This window comes from Cololabis saira, chromosome 14 (assembly GCF_033807715.1).
Source record: "Cololabis saira isolate AMF1-May2022 chromosome 14, fColSai1.1, whole genome shotgun sequence".
Taxonomy (NCBI): Eukaryota; Metazoa; Chordata; class Actinopteri; order Beloniformes; family Belonidae; genus Cololabis; species Cololabis saira.
The window spans coordinates 34,384,236-34,405,310 of record NC_084600.1 but is presented as its reverse complement, the minus strand read 5'-3'; positions in this window follow the sequence as shown (position 1 = coordinate 34,405,310).

Sequence of the window (21,075 nt, the reverse complement as noted above, 5' to 3'; positions counted from 1 at the left end):
ACTCGTGGAAAAGATAAAAAACATGCCTACAAGAAAAGTGGAGACTTTTTTTTTCTCTTTTTTTGTATTATTGCTTATTTAGTTTGATTTCTTCAGCCCTACAAAAAGTAGTTTCAGGTTTGTGACAGTTCTATTTGTTTTGAATATTTGCAAATGCAATGTAGTCGCCCGCCACCAGCTGATGACCCCACGCTGCCTCGTTCATCAGCGTCTAACAAACAAATGGAAAAGAGGCTGATGCCGCATTTTCCATAAATTGATGTTTTCAAAAGTCTTCAAATTCAATTTGCCTCTGGATGGAAAACCGGCTAACAAGTTCTAATGACGTTATGAGCGTGCGGTGGACCTGAATGAGAACCGCGGCGACCAAGCGTTTTCTACGGTGGCCGAGAGCCGCCATTGCTGAAAATAAAAGAAACCCCGCTGCAAATATGAAGAAACCCTGCTGCAAATAAAAGAAACGCTTAGCAAATAAAATAAACGCTGCAAATAAAATAAACGCCGCTGCAAATAAAAAAAAACTGACGCAAATAAAAAAGCCAAAACGGAAGTGAATTACCGGGGACTATTTTTGCTGATGCACCGGTGTTTTTTACGTGAAAGGAGAAGAAAAAGACGAAGAAGACGTAAGTGAAAATGAAGAAATAAGAAGAGCGAGGAATAAGAAGAACAACGAACGAGAAAATAAGTGAAAAAGTTAGTGTTCAACGTCGCTACGTGTCATTTTTAATGTGTTAGGCCATGTACACCGGTGCATCAGCAAAAATAGTCCCCGGTAATTCACTTCCGTTGTGGCTTTTTTATTTGCATCGTTTTTTTTATTTTATTTGCTGCAGGGTTTATTTTATTTGCAGCAGGGTTTCTTTTTGTTTGCAACGTTTATTTTATTTGCTAAGCGTTTATTTTATTTGTAGCGGCGTTTGTTTCTGTTTGCAGCGTTACTTTTATTTTCAGCAATGGCGGGTCTCGGCCACCGTAGTTTTCACTGGCTAGCAGCTTGTCAATAACGGTGCAGTACCGCCCCCGAAGCGTTCCCGCCTTACCGTCGTTCCCGCCTTACCGTCCAGCTCCCTTTTAATCAGACCATACGACACAAAAGGACCACGATGATGATGAAGTTCTCAAGACTGACTGAGACTCTCGATGTGTCGTCATGTTCCTTTACCTCTCTCTGTACGCTAAACCACAAGACTGACTCCATGTGGGGTGTTATTTAAAGTAGTTTTGTAAAGTTTCTGCACCCGTTGCAGTCTGTGAAACTGATTGGAGAAGAAATGAAATTCATGATACGAGTGGAAAAAGAAGAAAATAAAACGACAAGAAATTACAGAAAAGTCACAAAAAAGGAGAGAAGTATACCGGTAACTTGGGGAACAGGGTGGGTTCTCCATCCATCCATCCATCCATCCATCCATCCATCCATCCATCCATCCATCCATCCATCCATCCATCCTGGCAGAGTCATTATGTTTTCCTCATCCTAACCGAGTGGTTTTAAAGTGCAAAACTCATTCAAGCAGCAACTGAAACTGAACATAACCAGAGAGCGAACACAAAAATCGAACAAATCAACATTCATTTTGAAAGTGCTGGATAGGCTGGGAGTTACAATTGTGACTTGTTTTCTACTGTTTTGACCCGACAAATGTGCGAAACAGCAAACTGTATCAGTGCGGTTATCTTTATGTCTGCTGCTTTAAAAATAGAAATTTGGGTCTCTAGAAAGATATCAAGTCAAGTTTTTGTGTGTGTTTTTCTTTTTTTATAGTTTTTTTCAATAGAAAAATGTATATTTGTCTCTTTTGTCACCAATCTGTGTTAATATGATATGTTATATAACAAAAAGGCCAATTAAAATAAAACGATCCTGCTGTTCAGAGCCAGGGGATATCCACCCACAGCTTTTAACAGATGCAATTTTCCAAATATTGTAAATGTTACTACGCGTGTCCTGAAAGGGGGAATTTTGAAAAGCGAAAATCTTGTTAATTTCATCTTCTGAGCACTATTGGACTCAAAGATGGTTGATGTGGTTACTTTACTGATAAACGAGGAACACTAATAACAGTCTCAGAAGGACAAGAAAGAGAGAGCAAAAAAAAAAAAAAGTCCTCCAAAGCCAAGGTCAGCTTTAGGGAGTTTGGAGAAGAACAAAACATCCTGGCACCTTCCTCACTCCAGGTACCTGACAGTAGCTGGAGGGGGAAAGACTCCCAAAGAAAGCTTAAACTCACCCATTATCGAAAGAGAAGTAAGAAAGTCTTTAGAAACCATCTTTTATTCTTTTCTTTTTTGAAATTTTTTGAACTTTTTTCATTTAAACATGCCCTGAAATTGGTTTGTATATAAACACTGAAACAGCAATCTTCAAAGTAAACTGACCATCGACGACCTCTGATGGAATAAAACATATTTAAAGACGTCATTTCATCCTGACGGTTCAGTCACACGCCTCCAAATACTTTAGGATGTGTCTGAACATGAGGTTGAGCAAAAACCCAGAGCTCAGAGCGCCGCAGATTTCCAGAAATAAAAAAACTTTCCTCCCAAACTGTGAAGAGGAAGTTTTCGTCCATTGTGTTAGAAAATGTGAAAGACGAATGTGGAAGGTGTCAAACACATCTGGCAGGAAAGATGTGTTGTTGAGAAGGAAGACGATGCCAGACAGGATCTTTGCTCCTGACAATAAGATTCCCACTTTCTTACCTTTTCATCCTTTCTTTTATTCCAGCTCTCTTGGTGCTGATCATGTGATCTTCATTCAACATGCATCATTTTGATGTCTACTGCCCTTGTTCGGGCCAACTGTGATACATCTTTTGACTGCTTTGCATTCTGGTCCTTCACAGATACAGAAGTGCATTTCTCCCAGATACTCTCTCTCTGTGTTTGTGAGGATGTCGAATGTCATCGTGGCCAAAACGGAGGGTGCTTTGACAATTCACGTGTAAAAAGATAAGATAAGATAAGATAAGATAAGAAGATAAGAAATCCTTTAATAGTCCCCCAGAGGGGAAATTTCCAGATTACAGCAGCAAAGGGGATAGTGCAAAACACAAGAGGCATCAATATCACACAATAATAATAATAATAAAAAAACACTATAAACAGTATATACAATAATAATAATAAGAAGAAGAATAAGGAGAATAAAAATAGTAATAAATAAAAAATACTAGTATACAAAAAGAAAAACAGATGGATATTTACAGATGTTATTTATGCACGTTGCAGAGAATGGTATTGCACTTTTTTTTTTTTTTTTCCGGTTTGTATATTTATTGTCAGGATTGTTTGTGGTCTACTGTGAGCAGTGCTGGTTGTGTAGTCTCCCAAAAAGGTAGACAAAATCCCAAAAAGCATAGAAATGAAGGTCCAGCTGCCTTTTTATTTAAAGACAAAAACACATATAAATATAAATATATTTAGTTTTATTTATTCTTTTGAAAGATCTACCTTTCAGCTGTTTAAGTCATCACATGTCCCTTTTTCTTCTTAAGGGTTTCTACTCATAAGCACTAATTATTGCTGAAGGTTTTCCTCGGCTGTCGGCTCAGGTGCCCAGCTGCAGCTGACAGAGGGAGATAGACTGACCTCTTCAGGAACATAAAGGGAATTAAAGGCTGAAGGGGTTAGACGAGGGGGTTAGATCACTTTCAGGTGTCGGCATCACAGTTTCTAAAGCGTTTGCATTTTACAAACCTCTCCTCATGAGGAACGGCTCATTATTCTAACTGATGCGTAATCAGCGATTGCGTTATTCTCTGCAGCAGACTTTGAGAAATGATTCGCGGCCATCTGGGTTTGATCACTTTGCAATACTTTTCAGATATAATTTTTTTTTTTTCTTCCCCCCTTTCCCCCATGAACACAGATGTGGTATATGAAACAGAAAACCTCTGGATTTATGGGACATTTCACTACAGCTAGAAGGCTAATGTTTTACATACATACACATCATTTTTACTGTGACTTGTGTCGCATGAAACGTTATTGACGCCAGAGGAGTTATGACCCTGGACCACTTGAAGACGCTGATGAGTTGGACTGTGAAAACCTGGCCTCTACTCCGTACCAAGTTATAAACAGGCTGTTATTAGCTGAGCAAGTTTTATGATCTAAACTTAAGACCTTTAGAAACCACTTTAAACACTAAGTACGATTTCAAAGTCAGCCTTAGTATCAAAAATCTCCACAGAGGCTTTTCAGTTAATATCCTTGCTTATTATATTTACATAGACCAGTAAATAATCATCTCCTCATTAGGGGTTTTGCTTATATATGCAGCGACTCAAATCTTTTGAAGCATTAGTGAAAATATCTCTCAAATAAGGCCAATATTATGTACTTTTACAGGAAGTTTATTATTCTATTATTGCAATTAAGAGTTTTCAGCTGAAGCAGAAACAAATATTCCCCGAATTTAAGTGTTTTAATTACAATATACTGTTACAACACAAACAGCACCACTGAAAGAAAGTTTGTATGTACACGTCACTCTCGAGAGGGTAAAAAGCACACGCGCACACACACACATGCACACACTTTGCACGTGCTCTTCACTTCTTGGCTGCAGTGCATCCCTTTCGCTCCCCGGGCTGTAAATGTTTGCCGATGCCTTCGTGAGAATTATCAGAAAGCCATTTACATGTGAAGGTAAAGCAAAATGTAAATCCAGCGATATGAAACGGGCGCGCCGCCGGGCCAGGCTACATGTACGAGGAGCAGAGGCCTCGTAATCTTTTCACTGTGACTCGCTTCTTCTGTGAGACACTGGGAAGGGGTGGAGGGGAGGGGGTTAATTACATTAATCCAAAACAAATAAATGTTTGGCAGCTCTTGAAAGGCTGTGGGAAATGGTTGGAGATTGAATTGACTTTTGAGTCCCCAAACCTCAGGCTTTGATGGTTTTTACTTGAGTCAGAGTCTGAGAGCACAGATTGGATCTCCAACTGGAGCTCAACTGGCCGTCTCTGGTTCTCTCGTTCCCTCTCAGTATTTTCCTTTCCTCCTTTTGTCGCCCTCTTCCTTTCTCTGTTTATTTTGCTTTTTGCACTTTCAGTTTTTCTTTTTACTGTCTCCAGTATTCACTGTTGTTTTCTCATTTTTCACGAGGTCTCTCCAAAGTCCATGTCAAAACTTTCACAAATGCAAATGATAAAAAGCAGCATGAGCTGAATGAAAATAAATCACTCCCCTGGAATAAATTATTCTCCTTCATAAAAAGCATTTTTTTTATTTGACAGCGGTTATTGAAAGCAGACCACTAGGTTTTAAATTTGTTATTTGCCATATCCCTTTCAGAGTACCTTTTACAGTACTTTGCCATTGACCGAGACATTGGTCTCCAAGAATAACGTTGTTACTGTAAAATCAACTCCGCCGAGCTCTCTTAAAGGGTTTAGCTGAATATTTGGACAAAAATATTTCCCTTTTGGATGAGTTAAAGATTGAGCTACTTTGTCACTTTGAATCACAATGACCAAAGTCACTGGGGGAGTAAAGCTGAGGTATCAACTCCAAAAATACTACAACAACTCTAAAGCACGGCAGTGGCACCACCATTATCTGGGCTGTTTTTTTCCCCTCTTTCTTTTACTACATTTTACAGTTGTATAACACCAGTACAATGACCCCAATTGCACCTTAAGACCAGATATGAACGAGAGAAAACTGCCTTTTATTTACGTTTTGGAATATAAAGAATTTTGCTTGTTTTTTCTTTTTTTTTCATTTAGAGTCAATAGAGATGATACCATATTACAATTGTTTATTCTCACCCATCTCTGGTTCATGAAGAACATGCAAACTCCTCACAGAACCAGGAACCGTCTTTGTTAAATGGCAACGCACTCTCCGGACAAACCGTGTACCTGCCATATGAATTGAACGTCATTGTTTTGGAAAATTTCTAACTTTTCATGCCGTCTATCTTCTTTCATTTATACTTTTGTTGTTGTTCACTAGATTTTATTTTTCCTGTCAAATATTGTTTTTGATTCATTTTTTTTTGTTCTTTTATGTGTTTTGACTGCCGTTGTTTGGCGCGTTACTACTGTGTATTAACTTTTGGGCTTATGTTACATTGTTTCTTGGTTATTTTCCAATTGTGTATTGATTCTTTGTTCCTCACCTCCTCCATTTATTAGTGTATTCTTTCTTCGACCCCGTCCACACGTAGCCGGGTATTTTTAAAAACGAATATTTCCCCCCTCCGTTTATAAAAAAATTTGCATCCACATTACATCGTTTTAAAAAAAAAACCCTTCCACACATAACCGAAGATCTGCGTTTTTGACCACATTCATAAGCATTCTAACCTGTAGATCATCTGCGGCTCCCGGGGAAGCTGCACCTCCGCGGCTCCGCGGGCCCTACACCGTAGGGTGCGCGTCGCCGCGTACCCTACGGCGTAGCCTCTGTGTCGGTGTAACGCAGTAAGTGGTGGTCAAGAGCAGAGACCATTTATTTAATAAATAGCTTGGAGAACAGATGGTGGATCATCGGTAGTTCTGTAGTAAACAAAAGGCGCACGTCAGAGCAGATTTGTTGTTGTTTTGGCGCATAATGTGACGTTCGAAAACGCGAAACTCCGGTTGTGTGTGTCTACACGCATCTACATAAACGGAGTTTTCAAAAATCTTCACTTTGCCCGGAGTTTTTTTAAACCTTCGTTTATTTGCGTTTTCGTGTGGATGACAGGTCAAAACGTAGGAAAATATCTCCGGTTTAGCAGATATCCGCATATATTCGGCTACGTGTGGACGGGGTCTTCATTTTATATCACAAATGTAGCCAAGTGACCATCAACTAGATGGGGGCTGGGGTTGCAGTTTCTTCTCTTTCAGGAAATGCTGGTGGTGGATTGGACCAAGGGGATGTCATTGGATTGGCCGAAGGGACATGCCCCCAGGACCGGCCAACCACGCCATCTCCACCTATTCTATAAATGTGTTCGTATTAGCCAGGTTATCTATCTATCTATCTATCTATCGCACCTGAGGACTGCTGGGTGCAGATCCGTGAGCTTGTGTATAATCTGTTGAATTTTGATCAAGTTCCTTCAGACATTCTTAAAAACAGAATCCTGACAAAAACTTCACATACTGTAAGTCTTGGAACCAAATGACTGTGGCGAAGCGGGTGGAGTCGGTCAGCCTCCAAATGAAGGATAACAGGATCGATCCACAGCGCTAAAATGGACCAATTCATCACCTTTGTCAGGACTCACAATGCCCCCGCTGTTCCCATCACTCCCAGGCCCGGGTAAATGTGCGGGGTTGCGTGACCACTACAAAGAGAAAAGCCAACGGAAGTTGCTTTGCTCACCAACGTACAATAACGCTAGCTATTCATGACTTTTTATTGTCAAGCCTATCTCTGATATATCTTTTTGGCACAGCATCTGCACATATTCACACAGAGACAGTAAACAATCACTTTAACTTCCCTGATATGTGTTCATAATCAACAAACCCTGTAATTAAAAAGAATGAGGACCCAGCCCATATTTTCAGTTGAGAAATACTTCTGCTCCACCATACAATAAGTGTGTGAGAAATACATTTGAATGGGACTCTTCTCACAGTATATCACCATACACTGTCTTATTCTCCCAGGCTCTCTTGTTTTATAGAGAGCTGGTTATACACGTTCGAGGTCATGGTGATGAGTTATAGCGATGGCACACTGGAAGCGCTGCACAGCCTAATTTGTTCTGGTTTTCCTGACTGGGAAGATTATAGGGCCTGATGGGGCTGGCGACAAATGTGTCGCCACACATCGGTTCCGTCTCTTGGCTGTCATAAACACAGAGAAAACAATCGGGGACTGCTCCCCACGCAGTCCCCTCCGAGTGAGATTCATGCGATACGGACCAGCGTGAATGTTGTGGTTGTATAGCTGTGGAAGAGTTTCACTTTTCGTGTCAAACAGCGTTATTTTTGGGGGGGTTTTGATGCTGAGCTGCCTTATTTTGAGAGATAGAATGAATTTATCTGAAAAGAATGACTGAGATTTGAAGAGGTCAGGAAAGGTTAGGAAAGACCCGGCCGGAGTGAAAACCTGAACAGCCACGTGACTTTGCATGAATTCATAATTGCAGTGATAGTTTGCTGCAGGAAATGAAACCATCATTTAAGATAGGCAGAGGCTGTAACTGTTTTTATTTCCTGTCATAGATAAATTTCAAAGGACAGGCTTGATATTAGATCATTTTTGTTTGAATTTCTAAAACTTTTCAAAACTTTGCTTCACTTTTTGAAGTTTTCTGTTTTTGATACTTTAAAAGAAAAAACCTCTTTGAACCACATCCAGTATAAATTACTATTATTATCATTCTTATGCGCAAAGGTTTTCCTGAAAACAGGCTGTTTCGGGGCAGCTGGTATGTTTGTGAGTAAGTGGGATGGAGAAGTGTAGTTGGCCCCAAACTCCATATAGTCAGCGATTACTCACATCCACGGTCTTCTTCTGATACTGACTGGAGCCTTTCGTGGTAAAACTTGGCAATAAACAGCTTAATTAATGAACAAATTCTGCCTTGAATTAATGTGAATATAACTCTGATGAGCGTATTTTTTTTAAATGACAGCCTGTTTTCGTGACATCGATGAACCGCAGCTGGCCTTTGGGTTTTTTTACAGAACAAAAACATCTGGAGGGACAATTTTTAGACTTTACAACTTGTTTTTATTATTATTTACTGTCACGTGGTGGGGGTACAGACCAGTAGTCACCAACTTCAATGATGACCTCCAGCCTCCAAGGATGGGGACTTTATTAGTCTTAATATTTAATTAACTGCATTTTAGTTGTCTTTTATCTGCTGTATTATTGGGATGTGCAGTTCCTCTATTGACCACTAGGGTCTGGATCCAGCTGTTTTATTTCAACATTTAGCAGTTATATATGAATAGTTACGATCAGAAAACTGTAGTCAACACAGATCCGGGGTTATAACTGGTCGAGACCAGTTCTCACCACGATACCTCAAATGACAACATTTACTTCACACCAGGGACCTAGCGCGTGGACACACACACACACACACACACACACACACACACACACACACACACACACACACACACACACACACACACACACACACACACACACACACACACACACACACACACACACACACACACACACAATGCAGAACTTTGGGGTTTTGCAGGTACTTTGCATGTTTATGCTTCTTCATAGCAGAGAAAAAGCTTTTCGTGTCAAACACAGACAGACCTGCTACCAGTGGTGGACAGTAACGGAGTAAATTTACTTGAGTACTGTACTTAAGTACATATCCAGAGGATTTGTACTTTACTTGAGTATTAGATTTCTTTGGTACTTATTACTCTTACTTGAATACATTTCCAAGACAAATATTTTTACTTTTACTCGAGTAAATTTCTAGGAAGGCTGAAAAGTACTCGTTACTTTCAGATCTGCTCTTTTTTCTTCTTCCCTAAAATCCTATTGGACACAAGCTGTTTTTGTCAAAGGAGGAGACCTATCACAGTGCACGCTCTCCACTGGGATGTACGTAAAGCGGAAATACGTCTAGCCTCCTCAAAACGATACCGCCAAAGTAGCCTGCGTTTGTCAAGACAGAGCCGCAACAATTAATTTAGAAAAAATATAGTAATTTACTGATGTGGAAAATAAGAAATTTACTCTTACTCTTACTTTTACTTAAAGTAAATTTAAATGCATTTACTTTTGGATACTTAAGTACCTTTAAAAGCAAGTACTTTTCTACTCTTACTCGAGTAATATTTTGACTGAGCTACTTTTACTTGTAACGGAGTAAATTTTGACCAGTAGTGTTTGTACTCTTACTCAAGTACTGGGGTCGAGTACTCTGTCCACCTCTGCCTGCTACATGACTCTCTAAAAAGGAAAAGGTTAATCAGCGACACTTCATTTTGCTTTTCGTTTTTGACCATATAAGGATACTTTCAGTGTTTTGTCAGATTAGACAGTGGAGGCGCAGCTTCCCTCTAAAAATGTACGCAAATGTGAGTATGAATAGTTTTTTTTCTTTTTCCGAACAAGGTAATTAAAAAAAAAATCTGCTTCTTGCTGTGTACTTACAAACAATGTAAAATAATGACAACGAGATGATTAACTATTAATTGGATCTACCTATAGTTTGGCCTGCTGCTTCACAATATTACCAATATTAATCTTCATGTTGACAATTTGTTTTTTTCCGATATATGTGACAAAGTTTCTGGTTGTGAAAGAGGCCAACAGTCAGTATGGAGGGCACGTGTACCTGCGTCTCCTTCAAGGGTGGGTAAGTGATCATATGTGTGGCTGTCTGTTCGTTACGCGTTCAGAAGCTCCTCGCATTTAGACTTTAACCGCCAGCATCTCAGCAAACAGCATATTTACGCCCAAACAACAGTGCTGTTTGATTTTTTTTTCCACACCTCTTTTAGTTCAAAGATCTTTTCACGCCTATTGAGGCTTTGTGTAGACAGTGAGGCAGGTTGCATCAGGACAGAACAATTTACACAACCACTGAGAGATCTGCGTTGATCAGAGGCCTGTGTGGAAAATTCTCTGTTCTACACTGATGGAACAAACTGCAACCTTGTCAGATGCAGATGTCGTAAATGGAAGAAACTCTCAGGTTCAAACTGAATTTTCAATGTTTCAAAGTGCGCAAAAGATTGCCTTACATTACTATAAACCAGTGAAATGTAAATGTTTCTCTTAGATGTAACTTTGAAAATGCAGAAAAAGATTTATTTTCTTCTATTTTGTCTTGTGTCTCATTGACCAAAGCCAAATCACAGCTGTGTGATGCAAAGGCAACATAGATTGTACAGTTATAAATGTCAAACAATGTTTAAAAGTAAAAATATGTATTTAAATCGCTTTAAAGCTGAAGAGTGAAGAAAAATCTCACGGTTCTTGGAAATTATACATTATGGTTTTCCACTTAAACATGTGCTTTTCTGCAAAATGACAACATTAGTGATCATGTTTTAGAATAAAATAATATCAATAAAAAAACCGCTCAATGATTTGAAAGCAATAAAGGAAGATTAAAACCTCAACCTAAAGGGATTGCGGGATTTTCCAGGAGAGTGAAAGGGCATTACAGTTGACAAGCTTGTTCGTGATAAAAGCGTTCGTCTGCCTTCGCTGTATCTGGCCTAATTCCTGACAAGATAAAAGTCAATTCTGTGGATTTTTATGTTGGAAACTCAGCTGAGGGTCAAAAAGCAGGCGGAGGATACCACCAGCTCTGGGCTTCGGCGCCGGGAGCCTTCGGTTGGTGCGTGGCCTCCTTCTCTGGGCTCCTGCCACAGTGGTCGACCACCGCTTCGGCGTCTGAGCAACAGTGTTTTGAAGAGCGACACAAAAGTCCTTTCGTCCAATCAAGCGAAACTCCACTCATAAAAGAAGTTGACATATCTGATTTTGATATCAGATTTAATGTCAGATGAATGAAATGAGAAGCCCCGGTACGTTGCTTTTTTTCCCCACCAATCTACAGGACTGTCTAAGAAAATTAGAATATTGTGATAAAGTCCTTTATTTTCTGTAATGCAAAAATGTCATACATTCTGGATTCATTACAAATCAACTGAAATATTGCAAGCCTTTTATTATTTTAATATTGCTGATCATGGCTTACAGTTTAAGAAAACTCAAATATCCTATCTCAAAAAATTAGAATATTCTGGGAATCTTAATCTTAAACTGTAAGCCATAATCAGCAATATTAAAATAATAAAAGGCTTGCAATATTTCAGTTGATTTGTAATGAATCCAGAATGTATGACTTTTTTTTTTTTAAATTGCATTACAGAAAATAAAGAACTTTATCACAATATTCTAATTTTCTGAGACAGTCCTGTAAGTGAGAAGATGTGACATGGAAGCAAAATTCCCTCTTTGGAAATACAATGTCCTTCTCTGATTAGTTTTTTTGCATCATTAAATGTGTAATTTAGGCATTTATGAAGTACAAAGGTAAAGGAAGTAGGAGGTAAGAGAAGGGTTCCCGACATCCAGCTATTAAAATGAGTAAATGAGTGACTGCTCTTCTTGGATTACCAAACTAAATAAATAAATAATACAAATTGAAGATTACGATTCAAAAGAATACAGTTTTTTGCTTGTTTAATTAACAGTAAAGGCAGAAAAGTCTTCCTGTGTCTCTCTGCATTTCAGAGTATTACCCAATAATCTTTTCATTTGTATTGAACATTTGATCTCCATCTCCGTTAGTGATGTCTTTGATGTGCACAGAATCGTAAAAAAAACTTGAGCCTTTAGTGGAAGGATTTCTGTATCTGATCTTGAGGTGTGAAGAGGCATCAGTAGTTGATCAGCTCACAAACCAGGTGCAGGCAGAAAGAACCTGCTCAAATTCACAAACCACAGCCCTACCTTCCAGGTAACAACAAGACAGTCATGAAATCAGATTTCTCCGGCTGCTCCCCGCCTGCTGTCTGGGGGCAGAAAGCCGGTGCTGGTTTATACAGTGGAAAGCACAGGCACACAGAGATACCACACCATCTTTTACCTCCTTTGATGTCGGCGAGGCACCTGGGGGAGGGGTAGGGGGGTTTATGGAGAATGTGTTGATTACAGAATCTAGTATTCAGTACACACATTGATCCTGGATGCAGCATTCAGCAGGGGACTCGGCAGTTTGAAAGTTTGTGGTAAAAGTGCTGGCAGGGGCAGAGCCTGGCCCCCGCTGCCAAGTCTGTGGTTTTATATTGTGGTTATCAGCGGCAGATGTGAATCAGGCAATAAGCTACGAGCTTTTCATGAGTGCAGACTTCACTTGGACTGCTTTCGAGTATTGTGAACGCTTCATCCAAAAGTGGCTTCAGCATCCGAGGATGTGCGGCTCGGCTGCCCAATCAGTAAGGCTCTGTCATGACTGGAGGGGCTGCTTTTAAAGAGCCATCCTCAACAGAGGCTCGGCTGCAAACTGTCAGCCTCCATTTATCTCCCAGAGAGTTGCAATTAGCATAAAACCAGTGCTTATCCACACATTTGAAAAATAAATAAATAAGAAGCAGATAAAGTGGGGAAAGTTTGAAGCCAACATTTTGTTGCAGTTTAAATTTGTGGAAACAAGGAGTTTTATCGCAGTTTGTGAAATAGTCCCCAGCAGAATTTAGGACTGATGGATCCCTCTTTTTGAACACAACCTTTAACCTTTTTGTGCGCATGAAAAGGAAAAAAATAAATAAATACAAGCATCATGAGGCTGGGGTTTTGAGATACTAAGTCTTTACACTTTATTTTATATCTCGCTTGCATTTTCATGGGGCATTACAACTATGTGGTGGGGTCAGAGGTGGGTAGTAACGAGTTACATTTACTCCGTTACATTTACTTGAGTACGTTTTGGGAAATTTTGTACTTTTAGGAGTAGTTTTGAATCACTATACTTTTTACTTTTACTTGAGTAGATTTGTGAAGAAGAAACTGTTACTCTTACTCCGCTACATTAGGCTACGTTGAGCTGTTACTTTTCTTTTATCCCTTTTATCCGCGTACGCGTCAATCTCATGACATCACTGGGCGATTCTTTGGGAAAAATGTTTGTTTTTGCATGTTTTGTCACATATACACAGACTCAAACACACACAGAGTTTCTATGAGTTCATGGGCTTGTTCTAGTTCTGCCTGGTTAAAAAAGAAAAGTATAAAGGCTTGAAATTTTGTGCTACTTGTGCTTAATTTTTTTTTTTTTATTCTGTTATTATTAGGGCCCGAGCACCTTCAGTGCGAAGGCCCTATTGTATCTGTAGGAATTTTTCTTTCTTTCTTTCTTTCTTTCTTTCTTTCTTCTGACGAAAGGAGGGCCTTTTTGCCCCCCTAAACGTGCCCAAAAAGTCACCAAATTTAGCATGCAAGTCAGGCCTGGCGAAAAATTTGATATTTAATGGTTTGAATTAATGGGCGTGGCAAAATGGCTCAACAGCGCCCCCTTGAAAACTTTGTGCCTCAAGCCCCACAATACGGTTTGTCGTACATGCACGAAAATCAGTACACACCTGTATCATGTCACAACCTAAAGAAAAGTCTCTTGGCGACATGGCCGAAACCGAACAGGAAGTCAGCCATTTTGAATTAATCGTGTCACTTTGGCGCAATTTGTGCCATTCCTTTGGCAGTTAATACGGCCCGAACCGTAACGTGCCCCCAAGTGTGTTATACATCAAAATGTGCGTCTCCATCCTGCGACAACACGCATTACTTTTCTCTTTCAAAAGCGTTACCGTGGCAACGCTAGACGCCAAAAAGCGCGGCCACCCTTCATCTGGTTGGTTCAGACAGAAAAAACTTTGCGCCTCAAGCCCCATAATACGGTTTGACGTACATGAACGAAAATCGGTACACACCTGTATCATGTCGCAACTTAAAGAAAAGTCTCTTGGCGCCATGGCCGAAACTGAACAGGAAGTCGGCCATTTTGAACATTCTGAATTAATCGCGTAATTTTGGAGCAATATGAGCCATTCCTTCGAGAATTAATACGGCCCGAACCGTAACGTGCACCGAGGTGTGTTATACATAAAAATGTGCGTCTCCATCCTGCGACTACACGCATTACTTTTCTCTTTCAAAAGTGTTACCGTGGCGGCGCTAGACGCCAACAAGCGCACCCCCCCCTTCATCTGATTGGTCCATATTTGATAGTTCCCCAAAAGGCACCAAATGTGGCATGCAAGCCAGGCCTGGCGATAAATTTGATATTTCATGGTTTGCATTAATGGGCGTGGCAAAATGGCTCAACAGCGCCCCCCGGAAAACTTTGTGCCACAAGCCCCACAATACGGTTTGACGTACATGCACAAAAATCGGTACACACCTGTATCATGGCACAACTTAAAGAAAAGTCTCTTGGAGCCATGGCCGAAACCGAACAGGAAGTCGGCCATTTTGAATTAATTGTGTAATTTTGGCGCAATTTATGCCATTCCTTCGGCAATTAATACGGCCTGAACCGTAACGTGCACCCAGGTGTGTTATACATCAAAATTTGCGTCTTCATCTTGCGACTACGCGCATTACTTTTCTCTTTCAAAAGTGTTACCATGGCGACGCTAGACGCCAAAAAGCATGCCCCCCTTTATCTGATTGGTCCATATTTGATAGTTCTCCAAAGGTCAACAAATTTTGCATGCAAGCCAGGCCTGGTGATACATTTGATATTTCATGGTTTGCATTAATGGGCGTGGCCTAAAGGCTCAACAGCGCCCCCTAGAATACTATTCTCTGCCATAACTTTTGAATGGTTTGACATAAAGAGTCGTGGGTGGTGTCATGGGACTCGGTATTGAGGCCTTTACCATAATTGGTGAAAATTAGCCCCGCCCCTTCTTCTGATTGGTTGTCCCTATTTCCCGCTATAACATTTGAATGGTTTGACATAGAGAGTCGTGGGCGGTGTCATCTGAGTCTGTATTGAGTCCTTGACCTTCATTGGCCTGAATTAGCCCCGCCCCTTCTTCTGATTGGTTGTCCCTTTTTTCTGCTATAACTTTTGAATGGTTTGACATAGAGAGTCGTGGGTGGTGTCATGTCTGATATGCTTATGGGGGGCGGTGGCTGTGAGTGCGAGGGCCCGTTCATCGCTGCTTGCAGCTTTAATTTTATTTATTTTATTATTCATTAAAGTATTTGAATTTACTTTAAGCTTATTTTAATTTTAGCTATTTTTTTATTAATTTAAATTAATTTTATTATTTTATTGATTTAATTTGCCTGAAGATGATTATTTTGTACTTTTGTCTGTTTGAATGGTTGTGTTAAAAAAATAAATCAGACGTTACTCAACAGTTACTCAGTACTTGAGTAGTTTTTTCACCAAGTACTTTTTTACTTTTACTCAAGTAATTATTTGGATGACTACTTTTACTTCTACTTGAGTCATATTATTCTGAAGTAACAGTACTTTTACTTGAGTACGATTTTTGGCTACTCTACCCAGCTCTGGGTGGGGTGTATGCTAGGTTAAAGATAGCCCCATAACTTAGCTTAAACCAGACCTTCCACTGAGGTCCACGTGTCATTTCTAGGTTGCCAGGGTGACGAGTCCTGCTCCATCTGCAAAAGACAAATATGGAGCAGGCACAAATTAAAGCTGCACTACTTTTAAACTCCTGGGTGGTATGGCTGAAACAGGCATCAACCTGCATAAACCTGCTGTTTTGTATGTGTCTCACAAGTTTCCATCAGAGGGTGTTTAGCTGATTAATCAGATTCTTCTATCGCATCACATTTGAGTTCACGTAAGATGCTCCATTTTTACTCTCAATCTTTGTTCCGTTATCTTCTGCGATGATTGTCACTCATTGCACAACACCCTCAAGCTGAAAGGGGTTTGTTTACGCTGCATCCGGGTAACGCTGCTCTGAAAGAGCAGCTATGAAACATGTAAAGGGCAATCAGTGAAGCAGCCGCCCAAACTCAGCCCTGTTGGGCAACGCTTCGGCATTACCTCAGTTTCCACTGAGCAAGGCAGCAGGTGGCTGCGCGAGCGACGCTGCTGACTATCGGCTCATCTGTACCAGACAGATACTGAGAAACTGACTGTTAACCAGCTTACGCTACATTTCCTTGGACGCCATGAATGGGAGATAAAGATCGCAGCATCTGCTGTATACCTACAGCGTGCCACACGCAAGCAGTATATTGCTCTCTCACTCTTTCTCTCTCTTTCTCTCTCTCTCTTTCTCTCACACACACACACACATGCAAGCCAACACACACACAAACTCATGCTGAAAATGAAACACGGCTCCGTTGCAGCATTCTGACCACAGCTGAGCCTTGACATTTTCTCATGCCTCCAGTTCATGAGCAAAAGTTCAAACAGGAAGGAGGCATCTCTCACTTTTCCAATCATGCCGCCCACTTATTTATTTGCCTTTGTACATTTTGATCAACACCGTGTTGATGCATGAATTTTCATGCTGAGCTGGCTCAAATGTTCAAATGACAAGACGCTCGTTTCCACTGTTTTCCACTTTGATGTTCCGTCTTACAGTAACGATACCACCTTCCTATTCTGAACGGCACATAAAGGTCTCATTGTTCACGAGAAGAAATGGTGTGAAAGCTGTGGCGTGGTTATTTTCTTTGCTCATTTTCTGATTTTTAGAGAGCAAGGTCTTATTGATGTCACTCTCAGGTGAGAAATAGAGGGAAAAGTTCCCAGAGGAGACGTTACATCATGCACGACAGCTCTGGTTGGGTTAATCACACTAAACAAAGATGCCTGAGTTTATCCCCAAACTGGTCAAATGCACCAAAATAAAGCAGGAATGCTGCTTGGTTCAAATGTGCACATGTAATTCACAGTCTAAGTCCTCTATCAAGTTTAAAAACAATTTAAAAAGCAATCATTTCAAAACATTTCCCTTCACTTGTCGCCTCAGTGTGAGTCCTGTAGCTTTTATGAGTCTGAACCCACACAAATATTGTCCTGCAGTTACAACCTTCCTTCTTTTGCATCGGTCGTTTTCATTTGAAGGCTTCTGGACGGTGTCCACGGACTGAAAGACCGGCTTCATCCACCCATTTAGACCTATCATCTCTTTCAGAGTTCCTTTTAATGGCCGAAATCCGTCCAAATTTTGAAGCAGTGGAAACTCTGAGCCATTAAATGGTCCACAAAAACCTTTTTACACATGCTGCAGGATGGATTTAGTCCCGCAGAGATGAAGGTAAAAAGGTTACTGCTTGTTGGACTGTTTGAGCATGAGGGAAGTGATTTATACCAGAGAATTAACCAGACCCTGCGTTATGGACTTCCACTCGGGGCTGGAAAAAGCAGCAGCATGCAGGGAAGTTATTGACTCATAAGAGAGGGTTTGGGGTGGATGGCATGGAGAAAAAGGGAAGAGGTGGAGGAGCTTGGACGGAGCATGAACCACTGAATTAAAAAATAAGACAGATGACAGGCTGCTGTATTTATACATATGTTGCGTATTATGGCATCTGTTTACAATTTATTTTATTTACTTTGGTGATGCTTGGCTCGGGTTGATTAACATTTTCGTCAGCGTTTGTTGTCTTCTGGAGCTGGGTTTGACTGGCACTTGGTGACGGCTGTTTGAAGTGAGCACAGCGTTGGCTTTGAAGCTTGGGGGGGATGAAAGCAGCGAATCCAGATATGACTCGAGGATAGTCTAGAAATTATTTTTTTGGCCTCCACTGAGGGGCGACCAACAGGCGACAATCTTGTTACTAGTTGTTGATTAAATGTTAGTTGAGATTCAGCGACGAAAGAACATAGAACAAGGAATGAACTCCTCAACACGCATCAGGAAATAAGTTAAATATGTTTATTTAATGGCAACAAGCTGTGGATGTTGGTGAATGAGTAAAGAACTGATTATCTCTTCTCATCCATCCTCAGACATCTTTCTTTATTTATGAGCCACGCTGTTTGCAATCGCGACTTTAATTATTGCTATTAATCACTGTTTCCCATCATGGCCGCCTTTAGATATCTTGGAAGATGAAATGCATCAAAATCTTTCATAATAACATACCATTAAAATGCGTTGAAACCCACAGAACTCAGAAAGATCACTGAGGTGTTTGAAAAGAGGCCAGCTGGCATTATTTGAATGGTGATCTAAAAAGAGAAAAATCTCTTCTCAAAAAGCATATCAGTCTGTCTGCTGCAGCTTGTCTCAGGTAAAAGTTACTCAACTTAATCATTTTTAATGACAGGAGAAGTAAGATAATCCATACTTGATATTCAGTGTTTTTTTGTTTTTTTTAAATGCAACTTTACTTTTGGCAAGTGATAAAATATGTTTGACACTGACCTTTCTCCTCAAGATAATCTTATAACCAAAATCGTTTGCATATTAATCATCTCCTTTTAAGAAACACAAATGTAAGTTACTTTTTTTGGAGAAATGTGAGCAGAATATTTTACTTTTACTTGTACTTAACAAATTAAATCCCTAGAACAGACAGGATTGTCCAAAAATGAGAGAGGTAAACTTTTGAATGTGCTGAATTTGTGTGAGTGCTGTATGTGAAAGTATAAAACATCCCACAACCTTGTGTTTTATAAAATCCAGGGAAAAAACATTTTAAAAGAAATAAGACATTATAGAAAGCCTGACTCTTTACAGTTGCAATTCTCACAGATGTATCAGTGTTGTAGTGTTTCCATTGCATTCAATTTTTGCAAATTAATATTTTCAAACAAAACACAAAAATAAATAAAGTACTAAATATGGCAAACTTCAGGAGGAGAGTGAGACGGGGTGAACCGCTGCAGCGTTATTTCTCTGAGGAGTTTAAAGACAACAGTGAGTAACAGTGACACCTACCGGTTAAATGTTTAATTGCATGACGCAGCTCAGCCGCTGGATCTCTCCGGTATTTCAGAGAGCAAAGAAAGCTTTTTGATGAGTTTTGAACATACCCTTTTTACTGATAAAAACAGCTCAACCAGCCACAGAAAGGCTCTTAGTTGACTCTTTGTACTTTTCTGATTCACTGATAAAGTTTTCTTTTTTAAATGTTTTTATTTGATTATATTTGATATGAGACAGCCTATCAATTATGTTTCCTTTCTTATGCAGAGACATTTCTATCCATCAGTGATTTCTGTTTTCATGAATTTAGTAATTACTACAAAGAAAAGGCTCACATCTGCAGCCTTAACACTCACAGAAAAATCTTAACTTTGAAATGGTTTATGCAGGAGGCGTCTCATTGCAAGCTTTTTGCTAGCAGCTGTACCTGCTGCAAAGGAAGCACCTTAGGTTTTGGCAATATTCCATTTACTCAACCACACGGCTCTGTTTCTGTGAAATACTCTACGCAAAATTAAATTTGCAAAACTTTTCACAGCACTGCTATACACATTCGGGGGGATGAGGGATGTCAAAGTTCCTCAGAGTTATTTTAATTGTATTTCTCATAAGTTGAAACTGCAACAAGAAATCTTTTTTAGCTAGGATGATTCAGGTAATGGAGTTCAGATTTTAAACCAAACATAAACCAAACAGCTTTCAGTTATCCTTCAAATTTGAATGTGATTGAACGTGATCTAGTTTTTATACATTTAAAAAAAATAATAAGACAAACATTTTTAATTAATTTGTTACTTTCAGATTTCTAACAAATCCTTATTGCTTATAATTTTATTATATATTTTATGTTTACTTCCTTATTTTTTCTTCTTTTAAAAAAAATCGTGTTTTACTTAATTTTAACTGGATTTTGATACTGCCTTTATGAATGTAATGCATTCATATTTCTTCTTTTTTTACTGGTCTTCTTTAATTTGACAGTTAAACTGATTCCCACTTCTGCTTGATGTAAATAACCTTTACAATTATCTTTGTGCAATAAATGTGTTGTATTGCAAAAATGTAAAAACAGCACTGATTGCAGATTAAATACCTGAAATGCATGTTTCTGACGTAAACTCAATCGAGTGACCCTAATCCCACCATACTGACATTCTTAAGTATTTTATAATACATTAAAGAGGGTCTTTTTAATCTCACTTGTTAGCCTGAAACCAAAATAACTATAATGATAATAATAACAAAATAATATTAACTATAATAATAATAATAATAACAATGCTTCAAAAATATATACATTTTGTTTTCTCTAAATTATTTGAAATAATTCTAAAGTAAGTATTCAAGCAAAAGTGTAATGCTAATATCTATCTATCTATCTATCTATCTATCTATCTATCTATCTATCTATCTATCTATCTATCTATCTATCTATCTATCTATCTATCTATCTATCTATCTATCTATCTATCTATCTATCTATCTATCTATCTATCTATCTATCTATCTATCTATCTATCTATCTATCTATACATTATCTATATCTATACATTAGCCAAATATAACTTATTATGATGCAGGGCACGATATGCACAAGGATATGATATGATATGAAATTATATGATATGATATGATATGACATGACATTATATGACATGACATGACATGACATTATATGATATGATATGATAACTCATTATGTCATAGTTGAAGTCAGCCCATAGAGCCATGAGCATGA